Here is a 16,300-nt window from a genome sequence, read left to right as displayed (position 1 = left end):
GAAATGTTCAGATTAAAAAGGCGTACTAAGTCAGAATAGTCTTTCACTGCAAAAATAGATATTTATGTATCAATAGATGTGTGAAACAAGCTCGTTGTTTTATCTGGGAACATCTAGTGCAGAGTAAGGATGAACGTTTTCTCCATACCTCACCAATCCTCAACCCCAATTTGCTCACCAACACTGCCTGCTGATTTAGATATGAGACTGAGACTGGCTGTCGACACTCAAAAAGGGACAGGTTTAATTTTTTATTTAGGTGTGAATTATTAATTTATATTAGCAAGAGTGATATTACTAACAGTAATGTCTCAGGTAAAGCAAGCTGTACTGTGTTTTAAAATGTGTATTTTATTGCTAATACCACATATTTTGCAGTTTGTTTCTAACTTTTGGCAACATTGTCAACAGGACATTCCGCTTCAGCTTCAGACTTGAAATATTTATAAAGAACGAAGACGTCTTTATTTATTACTAGCTGAAATGCAGATTCTTTTTACGGAAAGATAGGTTTATGGGAAATATTTGAACGTATTTATTTATTTAACTGAAATGCTCGTTCTGTGCCTAGAAAGAATGGGTCTATTAAAAATATTTGAACCTTCTTTCTTCACTTAGGATACGGATTTTAGTCAGTGTAATGATAAAAATCCACATTAACTCAAGAGCTTACTACGTTCAAAAATACATTTTAAACTGTTCAACCATGTCCTCACTTTTGTCATTTTACAAATACAAATTGCGAAATTAAAATAAAGAACAATGCCCTCCTTAAAAAGCGGAATTTTCAAAATTGCTAAGATACGTTTAAACGTGTTCTTAATGAATTTATATAACCTGAAGTTGAAGAGCTTAAAAGGTACTCTATCCTTGACGTAAATTTTGAATCCTATCTACCCCTTTTATAATACGCATTTTAACCCTTTAACGCACCATTTTTTTCCGATCAAACTTTTTTTTTTTTTCTAATTCGGAGTGTTTTTTCGTAGGAAACAAGGGATTTAAAAAAAACTGCAAATAATATATGGCCTATGGGATATTTTATGGTGTTTGCATATAGGGTCTACGCAAAGTTGCGCGTTGACATCTGCAAAGTCCACTAAAACCAGATAGAACCAATAAAACGCGACGAAAGTCAGCGTAGTTGCACTTTTACACTCATTACACTTCTGTCTAACATAGAAAAAACCAACAGTTCAAAACGTGTCCACCTAAACGAGCAAAGGAAGCTTAAAGATGACAACTCCGCGTGCAGCAAGTAATACAAAGAGACCAACGCTGGCTTACTATGACATCTAGCGGGAAATTCAGAACTTCATTAGTGAAAGGGCTTCTAGGCTGATACGCAAAGCTACTTTTCTATGCCCGAACTAGAAACTACATGGTACAATACAATTTCAAACTAAACTTTGCATATATGCAAAGCTGCGCGCTAAAGAGTTAAATAAGATATCAGTTTGAGTGGGTACTAACTAGTTCAAAAATGTGTGTCAGTGGGTTCAGCTTTTTGTCTATGATGCGATCTCAATCAAGATTACATTAATTTTTACTTAAAGTACAATATTAATTAAACTAATTCTCTGCCTGAGACGTAAAATGTCGGATGTCAACTTTTGGTGGAAATTGAAGGAAGTCCATATCTGAGACCCAACACTATGTCCTTTTAGTGGTACAAAGTCCGTAGTACACCTACGAAGACGTAAAAGCTCGGAAAAGGACTGCCGACCCTAATCTTCTAAATATTTGACTTTTGTGATACTCGACATTTTCGTCTCAGGCAAAGAATTAAATGATGAAACATCAAAATAACAGCATTGACAAAATACACACAACAGCACTGCTTTGTATATCAGTTTTGCTTTAAACGAAATCTTTCTTGGTGAATAATGATTTGATTTGCATGGTGTGATACCCAAACTGCGAACCTATTGAAATATTACCGAATAGGCTAAAGAAATTTAACCTATAAGTATGTGTGTATTTGACCGATGTGTAATATATATACTTTTTTTATTCAGTGTATCCAATGCAAAATTGAACTCGGTATCACATGCAACAAACCACAAATGACCACTATACCCGCTGGGGAAGGGAAGGGAACTGCCAGAGTTAACAAAGACGAGCGTTAGGTGAAAAAAGCTTAGGCATCTCTTGCGGAGGTTACTGTGCATCTTTGTCCCAATGGCATCTTACATGGCGGTAATTCTAATTATAAGAGGCAAGCATGTCAGTATGTGCATTACGCTATCCTGGAATGTTACATATCCTTGCTTAAGAGATTTGTAATGTTGGTTGCAGAAAAACAGGGTACACTGAGAATAATTGTAATAAACTGCATACGTCTTAATACGTTACGCTAATTTCTAATTGTAAGCAAACACGCTAAAGGGATGTCGCTACATGCGCTACCACATGCTCTAGTAATAGTCTGGGTCCAGAAAAAACACTTCTCTTGCGAACTTACTAATTTTGTACAGCCTCACTTGCGCTGAACGTCGTGGATTGGCAATGAAGACGAAATAACTTGAGGTTGTCCACATGTAGTACACACAGTGTTAGACACTAGCTTCCCCTTGTACGTTAAAGTTAGATTTTATGTATTTGATTGGAAGGAATTCGGAAGTACAGTTGTAGGCATTATGTTCCTGATGTGAATTTACCATGAATAAATTCTGTACAAATTTTTAAAGTCAATGATTCTGGATATCGGGTGACTTAAATATTCAGAATATTTTATGCTAGTCATGAACAAATGCTCATTTCTAGATTGCAGAGTTATTATAGGTTCTGAAAGCGAAAGGTTTTGAAGTCTGAAAATGCTAGATTAGTGTCTAACTTAGGTTCCAACGATGAATGAGAGTCAGCAGAATTTAGCTAAAATTGATTAAATAAAAGTAAGTATTGCAGTTACCCCCCTCTATTTTACATTTTCAAAATTATGTATATATATATTAAAACAGCTCATGCAGAAGGCCTTGGTTCGATCCTCAGAAGAACGTGTGGTTTGAATCACATTAAACTCTAGAACCGTCTCACATAGTCCTGGTTTTTACAAGTCGTTCAACTCCAAACCAAAAAAATTGTGCTTTGTCTTATTACGTCAAAATCGACAAGAATATGAATTACGTAATGATACACAGCAGCTTGAAGAGAGTGATTATTTTGTTTTGTAGGAATAATAATTTGTAGTTACTAGACCAGTATTAAAGCCAAAATGGCGATATTGTGATTTATCTTCCCGTAATATATAAAGCGAATATCAAATGCTGTCTTAAACCAAAAGCAGTTGAATGATGGTTTTAGAATATTATGTATAATAAACGGAGAAATATATACAAAGATTGAAAAAATGCACAACCGGTCCGGGATTCTAGCTCAGTTACACCGAATTCAAGAATCATATAATATACAACTGTTTAGAGAACGGACTGGGTGGCGTTGTAGTTAACGCATCGAGACGGTAAGCGGGAGATCCGGATTTGAATCTCGGTTCAGTCGTACTTTTTTTTTTTTTTTTCACACCTTACATATAGATGCTATAGTAATTCATTGCTCGAATATTTTAAATTTAGTAAGAAAGATAAAATAATAAATTATAAAATTTGATAAAGTGTATTAACTTTAAAAATGTCCTTTTAATGTAAAGATATGACGTGCCGCAATGCATCAGTGCACCCAAACAGAAATGTTATCTTTGTACGTGAGACCCGACTTCAGTCCCAGCGAAGGTCATGTAGTTCGGATCAATGTCTTTTATAATCTCGGTGCTGGATAAGTAAAAGCCGAAATTTTACTACAATGTTTCATTCCAGTTAAAAATAAATATTTCGCGTATACTTTCAAGCTTCATCATTTAATAAAGAAGAAAAATTAAATAAAATTAACTGAATGAAGACAGATAAGCCCCGTGCCTTAGCGTCAATCTGTCTTCAAACAGTTAGCGTTAGTTTTGAACTACTTCTAAACAGTAGTTTTATACGTGAAGGACCACACGAAAGATTCATTTTACTGAAGTTAAGTATTGAGTACTATTCCTTCTATTGTGTGTTGAGAAAACTTTTCTCCTTTCTTTTTGCATATGACATTTTTTGACGTATAAAATTCTGTCTGTCACAATCATAATTTTGTATAGAATATCATAGTTTTATATCCAGTTCTTGTGAGGACATGCATACATACAAAAGTAACAACTTTCGACCTAAAACCCTAACCTGAATTTATCCCAGTCCTCTTATCACCTAATCCATAAGTACAGAATGTCCATATCCATAACCTCGTAGCTGTCACATTGTAAAATATTGCACGAGAAGAGGCCAATCGTGCAATACATTGTGTTGGAACGTTTTTCGTTCATAATTCCATATTTTACACTGAATGTCGTATAGCATGGAATCAACATTCCCTTAACATGAAATACTTGTTAGTGAAATTCATAGTTCTAATTAAAGAATGCCCATAATATGACACAGTTAAGTTTTCCTAAACTGAATCTCTTCTACTTCCCATGTGGTGTGAATATGTTCAGAAATTCCACGTTCGATATTTTTTTTCTTCCAATAATCATATTTATTCATAAAAGAATAGATCTATAATATGGCTTCTAGGTTTATTAACATACTTGTATTCAAAATATGTCTTTGGTTTATTGTGAGTCTAATCCTGACGTTTTAACCAATGGTTGGAAATATAAGAAGTCAGTGTATTTTAAGAAATTGAATTATGATTTTTTTTTTTTTAACATGTTTCTTTGTATACAGAAAAGGAACACATTAATATGAGGGTAAATAAATTGTCGCTAAAAGTTTAGAATGCGTTGAGTAATGAAATGGCCAATGTAGTCTTTGTAATTATCAAATAACTAGTAGAGTTACTTGATCTTAAGAGTATATTTCCATGTGTTTACTGCGTTTGGTAACGCAAAAGCTATTGTATACTGGAGGTATAGTATATTTTATAAGCTGAATATTCTTTTTGTCTTCCGTGGCATGATTTAAAGAATCCTTGGGAAGGTAAATACTAGTAACTTGTGCTGCTTCAGCTGAAGTTACAAAGCTGAATGGCACACTTAACCAGATGTAACGTCAACGCGTCAATTTTCATTCAGGCCAGTCATTAATGAATAAATAAATTTCTGAGATGTCGCATATATACTATCAAAAAATGTGTACACATTGTAGGGAAAGAAAATTCCTAGTGTATTAGTGCCAAACTTAAACATCACAAGTTTAATACAAATGCAATAAAGCACAATATAAGTTCCCTGCGCCAGTACACTTACTGGAAGTGCTCAGAGTGGTTGAAATTTTTTCTAAAATCACAGCCGAAGAAGTAGAACTTGTAGCCGTACGAAGTCTTCCGAATCTTCCCTTTGGAACATCACAAATGGTATTATGCGTCTCAAACTTGTCACAAAGCTGTGTAATTCTCAATCGTGTGGGATATTCTGTTTCAAACTCATGCCTCCACTGACGTTTAACTTGGCGCCATTTTGATTTGAAATACTACTTTAAAATGATTCCTCAAAATCAAGCGTTTACCTGCCAATAGACATATGGTACAATTATGAGAGTACCAACATGCGGAAATTTTGGGTGCACGCTTATATGTTTAATATATTGTCTATCTGTACAACTTTTTATAGTATCTTGACAATAAAATGTTTAGTTGTGGCTGATTACACAATGTAGATATGTATAGTGTAGTGACAGCATGCTCACAGTAAATGATTGCCTCCAGAGTGTTGTTGTTGGTTCATATGCACAACAGAAGTACTTAAATAAATCTAAAGCTTTATGAAGGGACATACTAAAGAAAAATGGATGTGAGGACTGTAAATACTGTGTTTATGCATACTCATTAGCAAGAACTTGTTTGAAGTTAGAATGTAAAAAAGAGCAACTATATTTTTCTTGACCATGGCGTTCCTCGTTTACTATGCATATGCATGTATATAGTGTATGTGCAGGTAGATAAATTTTGTAAAACCAACTAATTTATTTTATAAAATATTCTTTATCAAATAGCGAGATAAAGCAGAAAGAGAATGAATTTTGAGCAGTAATAATTCGTACTTATAATTTTCTGACTTTTTCAAATTTTTCTTAAATGTTCATTGAATTCTCTGACTCTTCCAGGCAGCACTGGCTGTAGAAATTTGCTCCCCGCCCCCACAAGAGAAGTTGAAATTCTGTATTCAATACTATTTTTTAATACTACATTTTAATTAGGCAAGAGGCACAATGTGCGGATAAGCTTATTTTTAAACCTCTCGAAGGTAAAGAGACATCTCGTGCGTTAGTGTCAGTCCTGGTAGCTCAGTACTTGGTTTAAGAAATTAAAGTATTGTGAAACTATCATTCTTTTTCAAGTGTTTTAAAAATCAGTATTTACAGGCAAAGTGCAGAGGGACCTTTAAAAGCTCTTGGGCCCTTTAGGGTCTTTCCCTCCCCTGCACCGCGGGATCTTGCGGTTTATAGATCCGGTACTGCTTCCAGGACTTTTACGATTAAGGTGAATTCCCTAATTTTTTCACGTCGGGCCAAAATAGAAAATAAGCTGTGGTAGAAAGTGATAATATTGTATATGATTACGGTAATTAAGAAAATGTTTGGTCAAACTTAGGCAGGAGATTCGTTTCAACAAAATATTAGCTTCTGGTATGACGTACGCTATGGTACGAATACATACAGAAAGATGAGTTATTTGAGAGGTTTGTCCAAACATTTATTTTTAAGCATTCAATACAGTATTGTGATCTTGTGTAAATGCACTACTTAATGTTCCTCGTGGTTTTAGTATGCTTCAAGGACAGAAACCTTGTTTATACGTGGGTCAGTCAGAAAGTTATTTGCGCTCCTTCATAAATATTTTCGGTCAAAGGCTATTTTGATAAAACTGTGTGGCAACACTGCAGACATGTAGCTGTATCGTGTGACGTAGTGGCTTTCACGAGGCAAGTGGAGGTGTTCTGATGATCAGTTGGAAACATGTCTCGACTGCTGCAAAAGGCGTCCGAATTGGAAATGCGTGCAGTGATTAGTTTTTTTTGTGGGCGAAAAGGTGTAACTGCACTGAAATTTATTGGCAGTTGCATGAAGTGCCGGGCCAGGTAAACTGTCCAGAGGTATTGTGCTCGTGCATGATAATGCGAGACCACATGCAGCACAACAAACGTGCGAACTTCTGACAAAGTTTGTGGGAAGTGTGGGATGATCACCCTCCTTATTGCCAAGACCTTTCACCATGTGATTTCCATGTATTTGGTCCCATGAAAGACGAACTTTCAAAGCGACGATACCATTTGGATGACGAGGTGAAAGCTGCAGCCCAAGAATGGTTATCGGACATTGGACGAGATTTCTTTGCAGAAGGCGTAGGAAAACTTGTACCACGCCTCTACAAATGCTTAAATAACGGAGGTAATTACGTTGAAAAGTAGATTGTGAATGGAACTTTACGATACAAATAAAGTTATTGTAAAATTTGTATCCTGTTTTATTTTTTTAAGCAGTGCAACTAACTTTTTGACTGACCCTCGTATATCTGGTTAAAATAATTGCATTTCAATAAGACCGGGAAGCTTTTGTTAAGTTCAATGATGGACTATATATACTTAAAACTATATATATATACTTAATTTATGTTACAGATCAGATTTTTGTGGCTGTATAAAAAACTTGGTATTAAAAAGAAACGACAAAATATAATAATGTGTATATTGTATAATTGTAAGTCTCAATGGTAATTTCAGTAATGTATGGCTACCTATTGCACTTGTAGATACATGGTTTGTTGTGGAATGAATCCTAGCTCAAAGCATTCATAGAAATCAAGTGAAACCTGTATTCAACGGAAACTTTCTTCTTAAAGTAAACACTTTTTGTCCTGACTATAATTTAACTTGCATTGAACAGAAACTTGTATACAACGGAAATAAAATGTGGAATAAATGTTCAGTTGAAGGTAACTCGTCATTAGCAAGTGAGTGCAGTGTTAACCAAATTAAAGGATAACGATTACCTTTGTGTATGGAGAGGTTGCAACCGTGGGTTATGGGACGAGAGTGTTATATTTTATAGTAAACTATACTTAACGATTCCGTTGAAAATAGGTTTCTCTGTATATAACATAAGTATGACAATACACGTATTCCTAACTGTACTTAATGAAAAAGAGTAGAGTTGTAAAATTGAATAAACGTCTTTGGTCACAAGTTTGTTAGAGTAATCAGCGTAGACCAATTTTGTATATATAGTTTGCACACAACTCACTTTTTTCCCTTGAATGCCAAAACATATGGGTTATATTATTCAAGGTATGGGCAGATCTGTCTTCTTATGCTTGCTAGTAACAATGGCAAGTGACTAACTCTTCATAACTGTGGCACCATTTGACTAGCTGACAGCACACCATGATTCTAATGTCATTTTGACAATTAGTTGTAATTATGTTATGTATATTTGCAAAGTGTAATGACACTGTATATTTAATCGCAATGCTAGTCTGAACCAATTTTCACTTAATTGTAATATTCTCAGTTTGGGAAGTCCCATTAAGGCAGTAACCAAATTGCTAATGCGCGTTCTTTCTTTGTATGTGGTCTCGGATTCGATCTTCGGTAGGAGTGCTTATCTCGGATAAAAATCCGATGCGGGAAATCAGAACTGAAGCAGCTGGTTCCATCTCATATAGCATCGGTTTTCTGAAAATTGAACATAAACTTCAGACAATCAGTCCATACTCATAGGCGATTAAAACTTAAATTTATCACTTTTAACATCAGTGTTTTAAATCAAATTTAAATCTATAGCTTTGTCTGCCCCTTCCTTACTATGAGTTAATGCATAGTTCGCTCTGCTGTTTATACAGGGTGAACCTGAAAGATGTGCACAAACTCCAAGAGGTGATTCTTGACATCAAAAGAAGACCACCCCCTCCCCCCCCCAAAAAAAAGGAAGTCAATTAGAAATCGAAACTCGAATCCTGACAACTAGAACGGAACAAGAAGATGTGCACATACTTCGGAAGATGATTCGTGACATCAAAAGAAGACAAAAAGTCCTCTTTTATGTCAAATTCCGTGTCGTGTAGAGTGGCAAGGGTGCCAACTTGGAAACGAAACTATGTATTGTTGCGATTGCAATTTCGATTCCCAGATTACATTCCTGTCACTCGTACACGACGCGAAATTCGACAACATGTAGGAGGACTTTTTGCCTCCTTTTGATGTCACGAACCACCTCGCAAAGTTCGTGCACATCTTTCAGGTTCACCCTGTATATTTATCTGTTTGACAACGGGTTTTCGTGACGTATTTACTACTACGTATCATTTCAAGCAGTAATTCATGCAATTATGAGTAAAAGTTTGAATCTCACTATAGTAAACGGATACTGTTACTGATAATAACGATTAAAAACCGAGACAGAGTTCGATCATTTGACAACGTTTTAGTTCGAATGACCAGCTTTGACTGCATTTCAAAGCAAGACAATGGGATATGTGATGATAACTAAAATAGATAAAAAGGGACTTTACAAAGTGGGAAGAAATTTGATACGTTTTTTAAAATCAATTTAGAAAAATAAGTACTTGATAAGCCGTATTAATTTCCAAAGAAACACATGAAACGAAAGTTGGTTGTTGGTATGTACGCAGTAATTGAATATAATTTCACGTATGTAACAAATCAAATAATATCTACCGAGTTCTAATCTCGGTGAATATTGTTTGATTGAAGATTTTCGTTTCATACAAGACCTCATAAGTTGAAAAAAGAAAATAGGTAAATTTTGAACTAAAGTAATATATTCATTGGAGGAGATTAAATTATTATCAAACAAATGACTGAATTAATTACGAAGGCTGAAATTCAGCGGGTAAAAGACAGTTTAGTAGTTTCTAAAATTTTGATGTGTATATATATAAAATGTCTGATGCTATTCTTATACAAAATAAAATTTGTGGTTTAATATGTATATAAGAAATTAAGAAGAAACAATACGTAAATGTGTGTGTTGAGTTCGCACGTTTTTTTTTTTTTTTCAGTTATTTTCGTGGTGCTGGAATATTTAAAATATATATATATATATTGTTGAGTGTTTTAATTCAAATAAGCAATAGAGTGAGTGTTTTGATGTGGATGTATTCAAAAATGAAAAGCTTGTTATCCTTTGTTGAAATGATTTTTTTAAAATTTATTTATTTATTAAAAATCAAGCAGCAATCATTTCTTGTTTTCTTAATTCCTCCTTTTGACATCAAATGCATTTATAATCAGTCTTTGCGTGTGTGTCACATGTATGAATCATTTATTTGCTAGCTAGTTATGAATTGTTCCTGTTGATCCGGAATAATAAGGCAATAAAAACATAATAGCGTTGTTCAGAAAGCCGAATATGGCGGCACTGCCTTCTGATAGTATTCTATATTCAAAAACAATACACTTCAAAACCATAATAATTCATTAAGTTGTAATCAGGTTTTGTTTATTACTGCTGGATTAAATTTTGAAACGATCTTAAATACGATCACAACCACTATTTTAGTAAGGACTGTTTTCAAATGTTCTATCCAGTGAGGTTGGTGGGTCAAGTTTTAATTATGATTAATTTCCACTTAGTTCTTTCTTTTCTTCATATTTGAAACTTATCTTCTGCAAGTTTTATTCCTACCTTCACTAACAGATTTATTTTAATTCATTAATAATTCATAAATATGCAGATAATACAAAACAAAAACGACCTTCACTTTCAACATTGAGTAGGGTTACAAGCAGGAAAAAAAAAAAAATGATTTCGTATTGCCAGCAAAAAATTTCTTCCAAGTAGAAACCATAATACAGAAATATTACAAATGATCATCCTGACTTCGTTCGCACGTTGTGCTAAAAGTATAAGGTGCCTAATTTTTTTTTAACTAACAGAGACTGTAAACAAACTGAGAGAGATCCTTATATACTTGTCCTCTGTGATGAATACACAGAGCTCAAGTAACCTCATTTTTGCTAACGATGTCGTGTTTCAGAAATTTTAACTTTCTAGGCTCTCCATGCTACAGTTCAGAGTAAAGGCACGATTCAGAATTTATTATTTATCACAAGATTATAAAATTTCAATATTATTAAACATGAGCGGGACCAATACGGAGGAAAATATGATTCTTAAACAGTGAAAGTGCTATTTTAAATTAGTAATTATATATGAAGTGCGATGACTTAATTTCCGGTATGCCTATACGAAAACAAAATTTGTGTACGTATGCACCAGTGATTGCTACAAATAACTTCATAAGAACTATATTATACTTCTTTGCAGTACACACCTGAACAATTCGCTAAACGATAGTGCCAGCTTCTACCTTTTCCAAACTATTTTTGGAAACTGAGCGCCCGCCCATCTCTGGCATGAATAATCAGGGGCTTGAATTTTTATATAAGACATGGAGTTTTTCAGAATTCTTCCGCTTTCTTTCATACCATTTGTTTCATCAATCCTCTGTAATTACTTCTAAAAATCATCCGTCTCATTGAAGGATTTCCAGTACTTTCCCCTCCATTTCATTCAATTTTAGTGACTTAAAAGACAATAAAGGAATGCAAAATTTCAGAAAATAATGCTATATAGGATCTATAAAATTCTACTTAATGAACTACTATCGGTTTCATAAAGATAGGCCCCTGATGTACACTCAAAACCCATTGCATTGTCGTACCTTGTTAGAATTGTTGGAATGTTGTCTTTTCAATACTTAAGACAAAAATTTTCTGTGTACTGTGTAGTGAGAAACAAATAGAAATTAATGAAAAATTGCGTATTTTATCGTACTGTTTGGTAGACTAATGTTTATAGGACTATATCTCGGAAAGGAGATCACATGAAATAATTCCCTGTACACGATATGTAAGTGCATCTATTACTTGTAAGTTCTGAAGATTTCATCACTCAACACTTAGTAATTTTCTTGTTATTCAGTAAAAAGTGAAACATTATTATTTCTGAATTGCTGCGGTGTATTATCAATCTGACAAAAACTTTTAGAAAGATCGTAAAGTACTGTACCTTTTTCAACCGAACTGTTTCGATTTGTTTTAAAAGATCTGCTCTGCGCCTTTCGCTGTCGTAGGTTATTCGGAGTACCACGTTGCCACATTTTCCTGGCGCGTATACACTCTCAGCCCGACGGGTATTTAAACTTGTTATTCACACTGTCCAGCACTTTGCAGAGGTATTAAAATTTCATATCTCCAGAGATTTTAAACTAATTTCTGAGAAATTAACAGGGTATACAGTAAACATACCTATTGTTTAAAATTAGAGAAACGAACTGTTTACCTTGTTTAGATTTGCATGTGATGGTCCTCGAAAATTTGTTGCTTTTTGTCAGTTTTTTCACTTACTGCACGCAGTACAAAATACATTTGCACCGAAACAAATACACTCACGAAGTTTATATGATATGATATAATCTTAGTTGATATGTAAGATTGAGTTAACACTTCACAGAAAATCTGTTTTCAGATCTAGGAGTCCCAGTATTTCCCTTTAATGTTGTACATTTCGAAGCACTTCTCCACACAAAGTTCAACTTCATATATCAGACAATAAACACTAATATTTTATTAAAAACTTCTTTCACCGTGCGGATGCTACGCACTTTGCATCTCCTTTGTCCTACTCTTAGAATTTACGGATATTAGGGGAACTTTGTATGGGTAACGGCCCCTTGCTACCAGTCTCACATGAGTGACGACTGGGATAGTCCCTGTAATTCAGTGCCTGCTGAGTGCAGCAGCTTTTCTGCTACGTTCACATAAAAAAGTTCGAAGTGCGTTTTGTTTCCCTGCTTTCTTCCTGTACAGTATGTGAGCACTGACAGCAATAAGTCAAATAACAGAAAAAACATCTCCTTCCGTCATTTGATAGACATACTAATAGCTCTTACGTGGTTGATTTGTAAAATTCGCGTAAAACTGGCTAAAAGGTACATGTGAATAATCAATATAGAAGATTTCTTGTTTTCAATTGAAGTAACACGCTTTAACTTAGAAAACAAAGATTTTTGTTTCAGTAATTTTTCTTTTTCTCAATCTGCTGTTTTGCGTATTTATTCATTTCTTTTTCTACTATTCCCGGCGAGAGCTCATGTGGTTTGGATTCCACGTTAATCAGTAGGTCCGAGTCTCATATCGCCTCTGCTGAACGGGACGTTAAACTCAAAATCAACAACTTTTTTACTATAAAACTTCATCGGTAAAAATAGCTGAAACACTTTATATGGGGAACACTCTGTAGATAGCCTAGCATTTTGATTAATTCCCGGGACACCACTAAACAGGGGTTTTGCATTTACTTTAGTTTTATCGCTCCAAACTACATCAGAATCTGCCTTCAAATAGGAACAACGCAATTCTTTTTCTTCTTTCAGGGCGCAACCTCAGGTTCACTTGAAACAGAGTTACTATCTTGTACACTCCCGGATCAATGTCATTACTATCTAACTCATATCCATCTTTGTCTTGAGTCATTCGTCAGTTCTGCAATTTCATTATGGCTTAAAATTTTGCCACTTCCTTCTATAATGCCACGGCTCGTAGAAGGAATATTCATAGTTTTTTTTTTTTTATTTCAATAAAAAAGCACGAGAAATACTTAGGAAAAATATAAATGCACGTTCGCCCGTCTCATTCCAATGAGCACATATGATGTGTGTGTGTGTAAGTTTTTGACGCCTACGAACAGTGTTGAAAACTTAATCAGTGCGACGTGATTAGACGCAAAAACAGTCCTCGTCACCTACACATTGCATAGTTTTCTTTCGTTGGAATAAAACAAAGGACCCATGTCTCTATTACACTCAGCAGGGGAATTGATCACATAACTTGGATGAACATGTGATTGCCAAGTCTACGTTTCTTTTTTCCCTTAAACATGTTCGTAAGCTGATAAGTGTGTATACTGATAGATCTTGAGGTCCGAGTCTCATATCGCCTCTGCTGAACGGGACGTTAAACTCAAAATCTTGACATTTTATGATATTCTATGTGTATTTTCATTGGTTTCCGTTGTGCGATAAAGCGCGAAATTTTAAAAATACGTTTTCATTAATTTAAAAGGCCAGTTTTCCGCTAACGGAACGGTAGAACGTGGCATGAACGGTGCATTTTGGGTAACTCGGACACGGCTATAGATAATGTTGATTTTGATTTAGCGTCCCCTTCAGCAGTGAGGCTATGTGAGACACGAACCTACTGATTAACGTGGAATCCGAACCACATAAGCTTCCGAATCGAATTCAGGTCTCCCACGCCAAAGGCACGTGTGCTAGCCACGAGGGAGCTTCTATAAAGAGCATGTTGCGCGTTAGCTATCACCGTCGAAGCTGGATGGAGAGGAGCCGTTTTAATTAGTTAGCCAATGGCATAGGCTGGTGATAAGTGACAAACGAACAACAATGAAGGAGGAAAATATGGAAATATGTAGCATGCTTATGTTTAATGCTTAAACGTAAAACTTGTGCTTATGTGTTTTCAGAAGACAGCAAAACTTTCCTGTAGTAAGTTTAATTACTGATTTTCCTTCAGTTTGATATATGATATAAGGGTTGGACAAAAAAACTAAAATGTCTAGTGGACCTTCCTCTTCCGTTAGCAGTAACTAGTTCACCTGTGAGTGTCGTGGTGTGAAAGTGGTGCGGTAAAATGGGCGTCCTGACAGATTTCCAAAGAGGCATGATCGTTGGTGCTCGTCTGGTTGGAGCTACAGTGGTGAACATTGTGGGGGTATCGAAAGGCACTGTGTCCAATGTCACGAGGGCATACACAATTCATGGGCAAACGACGTCTGCAAAGCACAACAGTGGTCGAAAGACAATCATGTCAGATAGGGACCGGAGGGTATTAAAACGGATTGTAGCAGCTAAAAACAAGACCACTGCAATGAAAATTACGTCTGAACTCAATTCCGGCCTACAGAACCCGGTTTCATCGAAAACAATGCAACGGGAACTTCATAAAATGAAAATTCATGGCAGGGCCGCTATCGCCAAACCCCTGGTCACAGCAGTAAATGCGAAGAGGTGTATCCAGTGGTGCAAGGATCACAAGGCGTGAACTCATGAGCAATGGAAACACGTAATGTGGTCCGATGAATCAACCTTCACCTTGTTTCCAACAACCGGTCGTGTTTCGTATGGAGAACACCGTCGCAGACCTATGATACAGACTGTCTGCTCACAACTGTAAAGCATGGGGATGGTTCTGTTACAGTATGGTCAGTGATATCATGGTTTTCTTCAGGTCCCATCATAGCCCTGCATGGAATGATGAATGCTAAGCCGTATGAGGCCATTTTGGGGGACCAGGTTCTACCCATGGCCCAAATATTGTTCCCGATGGTGATGAAATCTACCAAGATAATTTGGCACCCTGTCACGCTGCAAAAACTGTGAAATCATGGTTTGGGGAGCATGACCAGGAGCTATCACACCTTCCCTGGGTCCCACAATCACCACATCTGCACATCATTGAGTCATTGTGGTCTGAGTTAGAAAGGCGTGTTCGGTCTCATTACTCTCCACCAGTATCTCTTAAGGAACTGGAGCATGTTTTGGAGGAACAATGGTACAAAATTCCACACACCACGATTCAGGAGCTGTATTACGTCGGAGCCAAGCTGTTTTGGACGCAAAAGGAGGCCCCACATCATACTAGGTATGATTTTTACACTTTTGCAAACGTTTTAGACTTTTTTGTCCACCCCTATATATATAATTTTCTATAAGTGAAATTTACAATGTCAAGTGAAATATTCAGTGTATTTTGTTTTTAGATAATTAATGGTTTATTTCTGTAGTGATCTTTGAATAAAAGGAACAATTTTAAAAATATCAGCGAATATCTTTCCCACAAGAGCTATAAAATTCGAAACTTTATTTGGAAAATGCGAGAAAAAAACACGAAATATTAAAAATGAAACGCAACGTTTTGAAATTCTTAGTACGAAAAACTCGTGCCCTTACTTATTACATACTGCATGCAAGAGGAAAGAAAACACATGAATTAGAAACTCCAACCGGAAGTAAGCTCAATCTTGCAAATGGTGCGAGATATTGAAAAAGTAATCGAAAAAATCTCCCCTTTATGGTAACCCTTGCCGATTTTTATGAAGACTTCTTTCACTTGTGTCTGTAAAGGGACATGTACAGATGTTGTGAGGAATAACAAGGATATTCATGCTCATATGTGAATGATGCACTGTGTAGAGAGCGCAAGTTCAGCTAGTATCTTTTACAAGTCGTAAAA

The 16,300-nt window shown here is 35.6% G+C and overlaps 1 protein-coding gene across 6 annotated transcripts in view; it reads left to right on the top strand.

Annotated features, from left to right (window-relative positions):
- The window catches only part of LOC145673129 (ufm1-specific protease 1-like), a 61,148-nt gene that overhangs the window by 11,898 nt on the left and 32,950 nt on the right, over nucleotides 1–16,300 (top strand). The window contains exon 3 of one of the 6 annotated variants that reach the window (XR_014128723.1): nucleotides 6,135–10,228. The exons of the other annotated variants lie outside the window; for them this stretch is intronic. The gene's annotated coding sequence lies outside the window, so the exon portion shown is untranslated. Of the gene's footprint in view, nucleotides 1–6,134; nucleotides 10,229–16,300 lie in introns of those variants that run through there. 6 annotated transcript variants of the gene reach the window in all.

The sequence above is a fragment of the Thermobia domestica genome, chromosome 16 (genome assembly GCF_964235325.1).
Source record: "Thermobia domestica chromosome 16, izTheDome1.hap1.1, whole genome shotgun sequence".
NCBI lineage: Eukaryota > Metazoa > Arthropoda > Insecta > Zygentoma > Lepismatidae > Thermobia > Thermobia domestica.
Note: the sequence above shows the minus strand (reverse complement) of the source record. Positions and strands in the feature narration are given on the sequence as shown.